Raw genomic sequence first — 12,669 nt, forward strand, 5'->3', positions numbered from 1 at the left:
TAGCTAAACAGTGGGCAAAAGATCTGAACAGACCCTTCACCAAAGAAGGTATACAGAGGGTGCATAAGTACATGAAAAAGATATTCAGCATCATTTGTCACTAGGGAAGTGTAAGACAATACTGGTACACACCTATTAGAATGACTAAAATTAAAAAGAGTAACCATACAAAGGGTTGGTAAGGATTTGAAGCAACTGGAATCTCATGCACTACTGGTAGGAATGTAAAATGGTACAACTGCTTTGGAAAAGTTTAATGGTTTCTTTGAAATTTAAACAAACAAGTACTGTATGCTCTGTCCTCTCAACTCATGTTTACCCAAGAGAGATGAAAGCACGTCCTACAGAGATTTAAGCATAAGCGATCATAGCCAAAACTGGAAATGACTGAAATGCCCATTAGTAGGTGAACAGATAAGTGAACTGTGGCCTATCTGTGTGCTGGAATATTACTCAGCAATAAAAAGGCCTAAAGCTACATTATAAAATATAATATGGATGAATCTCAAAGTATGCTGGGTGTAAAAAGCCAGATAAAAATGGTATGTTCCGAAGAAGAAGATAGCAGGAGGGGAAGAATGAAGGGGAGTAAATCAGAGGGGGAGACGAACCATGAGAGACTGTGGACTCTGAGAAACAAACTGAGGGTTCTAGAGGGGAGGGGGGTGGGGGGATGGGTTAGCCTGGTGATGGGTATTAAAGAGGGCACGTTCTGTGTGGAGCACTGGGTGTTATGCACAAACAATGGATCATGGAACACTACATCAAAAACTAATGATGTAATGTATGGTGATTAACATAACAATAAAAAATGGTGTGTTCCTTTACGTTAACATTTAGAAAATGCAGACTAACAGTCTGCCAGGTGGATGGTCGCCTGGAGGTGGGAGTGAAGAACTGGGCAGGAGGGTTTACAGACAGGTATGAATCAGCTGCTGCTGGTGATGGATATGTTCACCATCCTGGTTGTGGTGCTGGTTCCATCCGTGTAAACATACATCAGAGCTATCAAACTCTGTTTTAAATATGGAAAGTTTAATGTATGTCAGTTATACTTCGGTATAGCTTTTTAAAAGGACATCGAAGGGAACCTCTTTCCACTTAGTTCTCGTGCTGACTCTTCCTTAATGTATAGTTAGAATGGCAACTGAGGCCATTTTCCTTGTATGATAGTAGCTTCCTCTGCGAACTCTCATTGAAGATTTTATAGGCTTCAGATTATTTCACTCTTCTTACTTCCACCCCCTTGTTTTCATCTTCCTCATTTCTTTTTCTGTGCTAAGGATATCACTTGACACCCTCTATATTCATTCTGCCCCTGCTAGCTGCTTCCAGAAGATGGTTGAATCTCCATGCATTCTTGTAAACATTGGAGGAATTGCCTTTTCTCAGAGTCATGACATATTCCTTGGGGATCCTCAGGAAGAAGCAAGATGAACCAGATCCTTCCCATCACATGTGAGGACATGCCAAGGACAGTCCTCTAGGTTTTTCCTTACTTTCCCTCCACTCAGCTGCTGGACTCTAAGAAAGATGAGGTCTTGGGGAGATGCTCCCTTTCCTACATTTGCTGCTGCCAGAGGGAATGGAGCCAGCATCCTACCCTTCTCTGGTCTCTGTTTTTCATGCCTCGTACCTTTGTGTTACCAGTGGGCGAGGTAGTGTGAGCAAGTAAGAGTTAGTAGTTTCTTCCATCAAGCCCCTACAGAAAGTGTCTGCTATGCCCCAGGTAACTGAGTGGTTAAGAAGTGAGCAAAAGGGGTTTTGAAAGAGAAACTGACATTTAAAACAAAAGCCATGCTAAAAACGAAGACTAGATTAGACTCTTACTTTAGGCACATGTTTCCCTACCCCTTCGTATCTAGGCTGGGAAGAAGCTAGCAAGTTCAGACAGATGGTACCATATCACACTAAAGGAACACATTATGTATTTTTAGGGTTTTTTTTTTTTTTCCTGTGAAAGCTATACAATGAAACCTAATGCCAATTTTGCATGTAAAATTTCACTATTTTTTTTTTAATTTTCTGGCTTATAATTTTTATTGTAGAGTTAAAAGTTGAAAAACAAGAGTAACTTACAGTGAAGTGTTCTTTCACTTAAGGAATCCAACAGTTACTATGTTTCTTAATGTGTCTTAAAAATAATAGCACTGTTTTCCATGTGTCCTCTTTCTCAGCTTGTAAGGTGCCCCTGGTATGGTATGCTTCAGAGGAAGCTAGGGTCTTACTCTTAAAGTTCTGGTTTGGAGAAATGAAAAGCATGTGGGCTTAAAGTAAGATAGATGCATGTTTACATCTTGGTCCTGCCAGTCAGTGGCTCAGGGGCCTTGAGCCTTCTTCACAGGTATCAGTAGATTGGTGTCGACAAATATCTTCTATAAAGGGCCAAATACTAGTTTAGGCATTGTAGGAAAAACGCCTCTGTTGCAACTACTCCTCGGTGCCGCGGTTGTAGCAGGAAAGCAGCCATAGACAGTAAACAAATGGGCGTGGCTGTGTTCCAGTACAACTTTATTCACAGTCACAAGCTGTGGGCCACATTTGGCCCACGTGCTGTAGTTTGCTGACCCCCGATACAGATAATGCTACTTTCCTCCCAGCGTCGCCACGACGGCTGCATGCCATATGTAAAATGATTAGAATAGGGGCTGGCTGACATCAGCTCTAAGGGTCAGCTCCCTTATCCCGAGCCTCTGAGAGTCCCTGTGCTGCCACCTGGGACCCCAGTTACCATGTACTCACTGAGGGGACGCGTCTGTCAGCAGGGCATCAGACTGCTCAGGAAAGAGTTTCTCTTTGCATCCTTCTTACTATGTGTGAAAGTACTTTCAAAGCTCTGAGCACAGTAACAATGCTAATTATTGTTTGTTTGGGTTTTTTTTTCTCTTTTCCTTCCTGGTGTCAGGGTGAGGAGAGAGGAAAGCATTTCCAAAGGAAGTGACCCCTGGGCCCAAGGCAGCCTCTTTATGAAATCTTCCTGTAGAGTTTTGAGAAAAAAGCAGAACTGATTGGACAGTGCCTCCTCCCCCACCCCCATTCTGGATGGGTTTTCTGATTTTGTGATAAAGAGGGTCAGGTATATATAAGATTTTAGTTTGAGAAAAAGGTGGCATGTTTGAGCAATTTCTGTTTGAGCCTCATGCCAACATGACAAGATAAAGATTTACAGGAAAATCGCCGTTGCATTGGAATTGGTAGCGAGAAATAGACTCTGCTCTATCCCTGGTTTAGAGAATAACCCTAAAAGTAAAATTTATTGGGAGTCTTTTTTAATTTTTTTTAGAAAGTGATATATTTCTCCTTTATAATATTTGGAAAATGGAGGAAAATATATAGCCATCAAACAAACTAAGAAACACAACCCAGCAAAGCTTTCCTCTCCCCCTCAAATGTTGATATTGGTCTTTTACTCTTTCTCATCTTTTATAATAGACGGAGACTCTCCGCATCATTTTAGTTTACAAAATTGGAGTCATCCGCTATGTTCAAAGGGTTACATCCGTAAGCCGCTCTTTTCACGATAACAGCATGAAGTGAACACATTCCCATGTGTGCAAAAACTTTTTACAACATCATTTTTAATGGCCTCAGAGGATTCCTAATTTTGAGATATAACACATTTATTTGGAGGCTGATCCTTCGAGACTGCCCTTTAGGAACTTTAACTCCTCCTTAGCACCTTTGTCAGAATTGGAGAAAAGAAAAGAGAGAGATGGGGGGGCAGGGAGGGATCGAGGAAGGGAGAGATGGATTAAGACTCAAATCAGTCTGTTTGTCTCCTTTTTAAAGTGGTGAAAGGTTTGGTGCAGAAGAATCGTAAAGCCTCATGATAGTCAGAGCTGCAGCAAGGCGACTGAGCAGGAGTCTGATGTGGCAACAAGCAAGCAGGATCCCCCTCTCAGCGTCGGCGGCTAGCCTCTGCTAGCAGGGACATTGCCTCAGCCACAGGGCGGCCTGGTGACAATTCGGGAGTTGACAGCGTGGATTCGTATTGCAAAACCACCACATGCATGCCCCATCTTGATTAATTGGGTTGTTTCATCTTAGACATTCTCCTGTCACAGAACATTCTGTGCTTGCACAAGCGATAATGAGTTACCCCAGGGATAACCTCTTCAGAACTAATAAATCTCTAACTCTTAGAGTAGTGAATACATCAGCCCTTGTCTAAAGATACAAAGCGGTACATTAATAATATTTAATATTATAACATTAGTGTCTGGGTGGGTATGACACACTGTATGTTAGCAATTAACCCCTTCGTTTGTGGCATTGATGAATGAGATTAGAGTTGGATTTAAGGATTTGTTAAATGACAAAGTCCAGTGACCTTAATTACTCTAATCTTACCTGACCTAGATGAATGAAATGCATTTCTGGCACATAAAACGATAAGCCTTTTTATCTTAATGCACAAACTGCTGGTTAGATCTCTAATGTTTAAAAACAAAAGTGGAATGAGAAATAATGAAACACAGACTAATTTATACATAAATCTCCAAAAGAAAATTAAAGGTACCTCAGATCTGGGCCACATAACATCTCCCTTCAGTTCTTCTCTAAATTCTAAATAAAAATTGCTTTCTTGCCCCGATTATAGAAGAGTTTTACCTACCTACTGTGAAGACAGGTGATGAAAAAAACTTGCAGAGAGAAAGTAAAAATAATCCACGAACTGATTACACAGATATAACCAATGTTCATATTTTGGTTTATTTCCTTCCAGCATATTTTCTATTAAATTTATATATACTTTCCTAATATCTATATTTCCTATATATATTTTCCTAATATGTAGGAATGGGAGCATGTTATACATATTATTAATAACATTCTCTTTTTAGGATAAACAATATGTCTTGGGCCAGTATTGTTCCTCTTCCTCCCTTCAGAACAGAGAGACTTAATTGCTTTTGTCTGTCTTCAGAGCAGCTGCTACCGCCGCAACTTCTTGAGGTCTGTCCCCCAGACTCACTGGAGAAGACAATAAGCCTCCCAGATCCTACTTTCCTCACTGTGCGTGAAGCCTACCACATAGACCATTGTTAAAGATTTCGCTGCTAATTTAAGTAGGAAAACAGATGATAGAAAAATAGCCACCATGGTAGGTTCTATAGGTCTGACGTCCTTAGACCTTCCCGGTTTCCTGGCTGGGTGGTCCCTGCGTGGCATGAAAGGCTTGTTTGTCATCTTTGATCATGGGTAGAAAGCTCATCTGACTCCCCCTCACTTAGGCCTTTTCCTACTGCCAGCCTCTATAGATCAGTGATTCTCAGGCTACCTGGGAAAAGATCCAGTAGCTGTTTGTTTTGTTTTGCTTTTAAATATTCTTTTTTGGGGATAAAATACACATCATCTGAAATTTACCCTTTTGCCATCTGTAAGTGTACAGTTCAGGGTCATGAAGTACATTCACCGTACGTTCAAGGACATTGTTGTGCAACTATCACTACCATCTCTAGAACATGTTTCATTTGCCCAAACTGAAACTCTGTACCTGTTAAACAATAATTCTCCATTCTCCTCTTCCCCTAACCCCTGGCAACCCCACTCTACTTTTTGACTCCCCCAGTTTGACTATGCTAAGTGCCTCGTGTAAGTGGAATCATACCGTATTTGTCCTTTCATGAGTGGCTTATTTCACTTAGCACGATGTCTTCAAGGTTCATTCAAGCTGTGGCATATGCCAGAATTCCCTCTCTTTGAAAGCTGAATAACATTACATTGTATGGATACCACATCTTTCAATCCATTCATTCATCAGTGGACACTTGTGTGGCTTCTACCTTTTAGCTATTGTGAATAATACTGCTTTGAATATGGGTGTACAAGTATCTGTTTGAGTCATGGCTTTCAGTTCTTTTAATCCAGTGAAATTGTTGGATCATGTGCTAATTCTGTTTTTAATTGTTTGAGGAACCGCCATACTGTTTTCTATAGAGTCTGTACTATTTCACCATCAGGGATGGGGGTTCCGATTTTTCCCTTGCCAAGATGTGTTATTTTCTGGGGGCTTCTGTTTGGTGTTTTTGATAGTAGTCATCCCAGTGAGTATGAGGTGGGTATATTATTGTGGTTTCGATTTGCATTTTTTTCTAATGATCAGTGATTTTGAGCATCTTTTCATGTGGTCATTGGCCATTTGGGGATCTTCTTTTGTGAAATGTGTATTCCAGTCCTTTGCTCATTTTTAAATTGAGTTGTTTGGGTTTCTTGGTTGTTTTGCTTTGTTTCGTTTTTTAACTTCACTTCCATTATAAATTGATACTTTTATAAAATACAGTAAAATTACTATCTGTGAATTACTGGATACCAAAATGAAGGATGTTAAGTCCTAGGACATCTGTTTCTAGCCATAATGAAGTAATAGGAATCGATTTACCCTTCCACCTTAAATGATTAGGAAACCAGCAAAATATATGAAACCGTGGTTTTCAGATATGGGACGAAAGTCCTTTTAGGAGTATGATCCTTTCACAGAAGAGAAACAAACAAGGTGAGACCTGCTTGGAGGCAGCCCAAAAGCACACCTTGAGAAGATCAAACTGATTTGTGGTAACGTACCTGTATTTCAGAACAAAGTTGACTGCTGTGTAAAGGAATATGGCTAATGCCAGCACCCAGCAGTGGAAATTCACACTCTCCACAATCCAATTAAAAAATTACCAGGTATGCAAAGAAGTAGGAAATATGATCTATAAGCAGAAAGAGAAATCAACTACCAGAAGATGAACTATAATAAAAATGAAACAGAAAAACGTGACACATAAAATATAATCCCCATTTTAAAAATATTAAATTTATTGGATAAAACATTACTCCATCGGATTGCTATAACAGTTTCTCAATGTTTACTCCCAACTTCTGTACATATCTCTCCGTGCACTAGTGACGTTTCACAGGCCATCACCCAGTCCATAGAGAGCATTTGCTGTAGCTCTGCTTAGACCATTTTTTTTTTTTTTAAACTCCCAACAGATTGACTTGGATATGTGGTTAGGGCAAAAACCACCTTTGACTACATTGCCATACAAGAACCTTGTGTCTCTAAGTGAATACCGTATCTCAAGGAATTCCAGACAGAGCAGCTCCCGCCTCAGTGGATTTTCAGCACCGTGCCAGACCCTGAGGGAACACCTGAGGTGTGTGATCCTCAGAGTGAAGTGTGGCAGGGAAATTTATGAGAAGCCTAATTAACACTGTCATTTTAGATAAGTAGAGGCACAAGGTTTTAAGTAAAACCCTTCTGAATCTAATTATTTCTTACTTTAGCATGAACTTTAGAGGAAACTGGACTAAATCATTCTGGGAATAGGTCCTCAGTTCACAAGATGCTGAGAACTAATTATTGAATGCATTGAATTGTATGCATATTGTAACTGCACAGTTTAAAGACATGATTGGAAGAGCCATCGTGGAACTCTCACCAGCTAGCTCTGTGAGGTAAATGTCCGTGGACACATTGTTCCAGAAGAGAATGGAGTGTTTTAGGTTCTGTTAATTAGCAGCTTTCCTTTACAGTCTTGAAGATTGCTGCTCAGCCTGTCCAGGTCACTAGTTAACTAATAGACATTAACTATCTATAGCTACATGTATATGCATGTTTACTTATTCTTTCATTCATTCAGATCTGCTCAAGAAATGTAAAGTATCTGAGGGATTAATTTAAAAATTACACAATTGGCCTTTCTAAATTAAAAGCTCTGATATATTTTACAGAATATAGCACTGTTGAATTCAAGTTAGTTTTCGTTATTTTATGTGGCAAAAGCACATCTGCCCAAGGGCAAGGAGCTGAGTCCTTAGGTGTGGACCTTGGAATCATTTGGCAAGAGCTGGTTGCCTAACATTGACTTCATCATCTACAGAGGTTCATCATCCCCTTTGGTTCCCCTGGAATCATTAGTGTCTGTTTCCTGTGATGGGGCCATTTTGGTCTGTTGATGAGGAAACAGGTGGCAGAGTGCTGAGTGATGTCTGCCTTGTCTGGGACATATATAAAGCTCAAGTGGTCACAAGAATGATAGAAGTGATGTCCTAACTGAGCTAGCTTGGAAGTGAAAGAGGGCCTGGGGCACCTGGGTGGCTCAGTCGGTTAAGTGTCTGACTCTTGATTTCGGCTCAGGTCATGATCTCAGGGTCATGAGATCGAGCTCCAAATCAGGCTCCGCACTGGGTGTGGAACCTGCTTAAGAGTCTCTCTCATCCTCTCCCTCTCCTCACCCCACCACCTCTCTCTCTCTCTCTAAAAAAAAAAAAAAAAAGTGAAAGAGGGCAAATAGTCTTTTCATTTTGTAATATTAAGTCCATAATCCTTTATCCTGCTGTGCAAAATAGAATCTCATGGTGATTACAGTCACATCTTAGAGGATGATCTGCCAAGATACATGAAGAGTTGTCCCTGACTTGGGCATTCGTATCTGAAACTCTGGCTGAGTGCCCAGCCTAGCTGCAGACAACTGTAGCACATCTGTGAAACAGCACCTTTCCTGTTTTCAATGGGACACTGATCTGTGGGTTACTAAGTTTCTCTATGAATTTCAGTTGGTGCTCCCTATATACATGCAGAAGCTTCTCATAAGGTGACAAGTGGCCCCTAGGGATGACTATTCTAGGTACTTTCGGTAACAGTAAATAAAATTATTTAGAAATGGATTGGAAGGCTTGTCTATGGAGGAAGGACCCGTGGTTATCCTTAGGCTTGGATAAATTGGCTTTCTGACGTGAGAATGTAATATTTCTGAGAGACTGAGTGTCTTTTTCATTTCGTTTAAATAATCACTTTCATTGAAACATAATCATTGAGGGGGTAGAGGTGAACCCTTGTGTTAAAATAGAGATGGCAAAAAATTGGATAGTAAGGACTTAATTTTTTTTCTGCCTCCTAGCTTTCCTCTTTGACGTTCTCTGAACTTCTGTTATTGGTCACTTTTTTGTTGTTGTTTTGTCTGTGTCCTCTCTTGACACCCTCAGCCAATCCCTCGGTTTCAAATATCACCATTGCTTTGTAAAAGACAATCAAATCTCTCTTTATAGATATGGACTTCCTGTTATATGAGATAATCTCTATCAGTGAAGCCATCTTGATTTGGTTTTCTCTTGCTTGCATCCAAAAGAATCTCTTTTTCCTTTAAACAATAATGGGAGAGTGAATCACTCTGAAGCCGAGTCATGATCATGTCACTCTCACGTGCAGTAGTAATCTTTGGTAGTTCCTCACTCCCTACCAAAACACTGTAGATCTTGTCCCAACTTGCCTCTCCAAGCTCATTTCTTTTTTTTTTTTTTTTTAAGATTTGTTTATTTATTTTGTAGAATGAGAGAGAGCATGCATGTGCCAGAGCTCGTGCAAGTGGGGGGAGGGGCAGAGGGAGAGAATCTCAAGCAGACTCCTGGCTGAGTGGGGAGACCAAGGCAGGGCTCGATCTCATGACACTGAGATCATGACCTGAGCCAAAACCAAGAGTCAGATGCTTAACCGACTGAGTCACCCAGATGCCCCCAACCTCATTTCTTATATGCTTCATTTACATATCCCTTCCAGTGGTTAAAACACTTTAAGAGCTGCAGGGGCTAGGAGAGGAGGGGCCGCCCAGCCTAGCAGCTGGCTAGGCCATGGACCAAAGCCAGCTCCCCTTTCCCTGCCCTCACTCCACCTCCAGAGACTGAACATGGAACTAACTGATGTCGGCCCGATTTTCACTTTTGTTTGGGAGTGGGAGATGATTTTGGAAAGTTCTTCTGTGTCCCATTATAGAAAAAGAACAAATCGAATGTCCGGAAAGGTGTGGATTGCCTTTGAGAATGGTTCCTGGACCCCTGAGCTCCAGGATCAGCAAGCTCTCTGTATTGTCGTGCCCTCGAGATATGAGGTCCTCCTCTGGCAGCAGGAGGCTCACCTAGAGAATGGTGTAGCTGCAAGACCAACTTCAGTGCACAGAAGAACAAAGAGGAACAAGGCATTCAGGTGGCCAGCATGAGGGGACCTACGCAGAAAGCATCAGGTTACTATATCACACAGCTGTTTCCACTGCCATCTGAGAAGAACTCAGAGAGCCTGTTCCTGTTTGTGACAGCAAGCTCAGGGGTTCGGTCCATTCCAGTAACCCTAAAGAGGGAAATTCCCCAACACGAAAGAGAGTCAAACCCCAAGGTAGAGTGGGAGGTAATGGGCATTCCTCCTACAGTGATGTCCCCTTCTGCAAAACCCCACCTGGTTCCTAAATTCTCTATGCAGAGTAAATATGGAAACTAGCCAGTTAATCCCAGTCTCCTTCCCCCTTCTCCCTGTGACTCCAAGAGTGGGAGCCATACCCCTCAAGCACTCCTTGGGTCAGATGAGACCATGGGCCTGAAGAATGGAACTGGAGGGCACCCGGGAGGCTCAGATGGTTAAGCGTCTGCCTTCGGCTCAGGTCATGACCCCAGGGTCCTGGGATCGAGCCGCGCATCGGGCTCCCTGCTCCTTGGGAGCCCGCTTCTCCCTCTGCCTCTCTTTCTCTCTCTTGTCTCTCATGAATAAATAAATAAAAATCTTAAAAAAAAAAAAAAAAAGAATGGAACTGGAAATGGTGCCAAGGGAGCAAGATATTTTCATCCCCTCCTTTGGTCAGAGAGCTCCCAGGATTAAAGAAAGTAATTATGCTGACCACAGGAAGTCCCAGGATTCTTAGCACACTGATGACCCTATCAAATTCCATGACCCACAGGTCTTCCAGACTTTCCCACAGTCAGACTTGTCCAAATCCCACACCTGCTCAGAAGATGTTAGCCCAAATGGTACATATGTTTACAGACTGCAGAAGCTGCACTGAGGGTCAAGTGGAAACTGCCACTCCTTTCCAAATCCAGGACATCCCTAGCAGCAAGACAGAGAGAGAACCAAAGCCCCTCTGAACACACAGATAACTGCCTTTGGAATGATCCAAAACCTCTCCTACAATAGCCCCCACTTCCAGCCAACCAGGGCCATAATTCCTCTCTGAATGCCAACTGCCCATGACTCTGCATTCTGGCATCAGCCCCCAGACCAGCTGCTCCCATGTGTCCCCTGGCCTAGGACAGGCCTGGGGGAGAAAACAAACTGATTCCTTCTGTAGAATGTAGCCTGGCCAGCTCTACTTCACTGTCCTACATCGTATTGGGACAAATAAACTTGACGCCCCCAAACCAAGCAGTTCCCTCTGTCTCCTACCAGGGCAATAGCTCTTTGGAAAATCCCTGTATCTCCTCCCCCTCCTCCTTTCAGCCCTTCCACTAATGTTGGGTGGAGATACCCCTACCCTGGGAGAGAATCCAGATAGACTGTCTCATGAGCAGCTGAAAATTCAGTAGCTTTCCTTTCAAACTCTCAGAAATATCCGGCATATGCTTTTACCTAATGAGAAAGTATTCACAGTAGCACAAACAATGCAGAAGCCTGGGGCGTTACACGGAACTCCCAAGTAACCATAACAGGTCATGATGATTCAGTACCAATGCCTAGGTAAGGGACTTGGGCCCCAGACAGATGTGGGGGCTCTGCTTGTCTTTATAGGATACAGACATGTGTCCTTTTCTCCAGATGAAGTGGTTCTACCTTCAACGAACTCCCTTGTGGGCCCCTAGGATCCAACCACCCAGATCATATAGTTCCTGAGCAAAGAGTTTTGGCTGAAATGACAGGAGGCATTTTTATAAAGAGTAGTAGAGGAATCAGTACCACAGTACTCTCCCCAGGTATGACTATTAACATGGACTTGCAAATTGATCTAGGGGGCTCTCCTCTGATAGCAGATGACTCCTGATGAAAGCTAGGTACCTGAGCAAGAAGAGCCATCTCCTGATAGTATCGGCATGCCACATTCTCTGTCCCTAGGGCCATGACCCTCAACCCCAACATGCCAGGGGGCAGATAGGCCTCCTTGGATTTGCAGGAATGATAAGCTCAACAATGGAAGGGACAGATGTCCCCAGTTGTGCACCTAGACCTGGTCTTTCTGGAGTCATTGGGCCAGACAATGGGTCAAAAATCCTAGATGACTGAAACTTCTCTCCTGGCCAAGCCATCTTCGGTGGTCTAGACTGAAGGGAGCACTTTCAAAATCCCCAGAGTTGTCTGCGGAGAGGTTTCAACAGCATTTGGCAAAAGAATGCCCAGGCCTTCTCCCTGGGATAAGCATGGCAGGCATCAGGCCCAGCATGGAGATAACCAGGATGATCCCAGGCTCTCAGTGAACATTTCCTTTTTCCATTTCTAAGTTTCACCAGCGAAGACTTTCTAAAAGCAATGCCCCACTGATGGGCCCCGGTTGGGATTTGAGTTTGGGATGGTCCTTAATGCCATGAAGAGAGATGTCAATTTAAATGTCAACACAGGATCCAACTCTCAGAAGATACCTTAAAAGATGAGAGGCTTGGTGTGCCCTGGAGAGATGATGAATTAACTCAGGTGGCTCCAAGATGCTGCCTGCTTAGCAGAGGATGGTTTCCCTGCCATATGGTGAGTACCCTGCAGGAGGAAGGCGTGGGCCTCAGGCCATTCCCTCCTGTGTCTCAAGGTCCAGGAGGCAATAATCGTTTTGCAAAATCTCAGAGAGCCAGTCAGACCCACCAAAGGGCTAATGGCCAGCTTTGTCATAGTCATTGCTACTTGTCAGTCCTTCTAGAAACCCCATTAGCTTCCACACA

General features: G+C 42.8%; 1 pseudogene; it reads left to right on the top strand.

The window, feature by feature from the left end:
- The first annotated feature begins 10,568 nt into the window (after positions 1 to 10,568).
- On the top strand, positions 10,569 to 11,786 carry LOC113928547 (annotated as a pseudogene).
- Positions 11,787 to 12,669: the final 883 nt, after the last annotated feature.

This window comes from Zalophus californianus, chromosome 5, assembly GCF_009762305.2.
Source record: "Zalophus californianus isolate mZalCal1 chromosome 5, mZalCal1.pri.v2, whole genome shotgun sequence".
In the NCBI taxonomy this organism is placed as follows: domain Eukaryota; kingdom Metazoa; phylum Chordata; class Mammalia; order Carnivora; family Otariidae; genus Zalophus; species Zalophus californianus.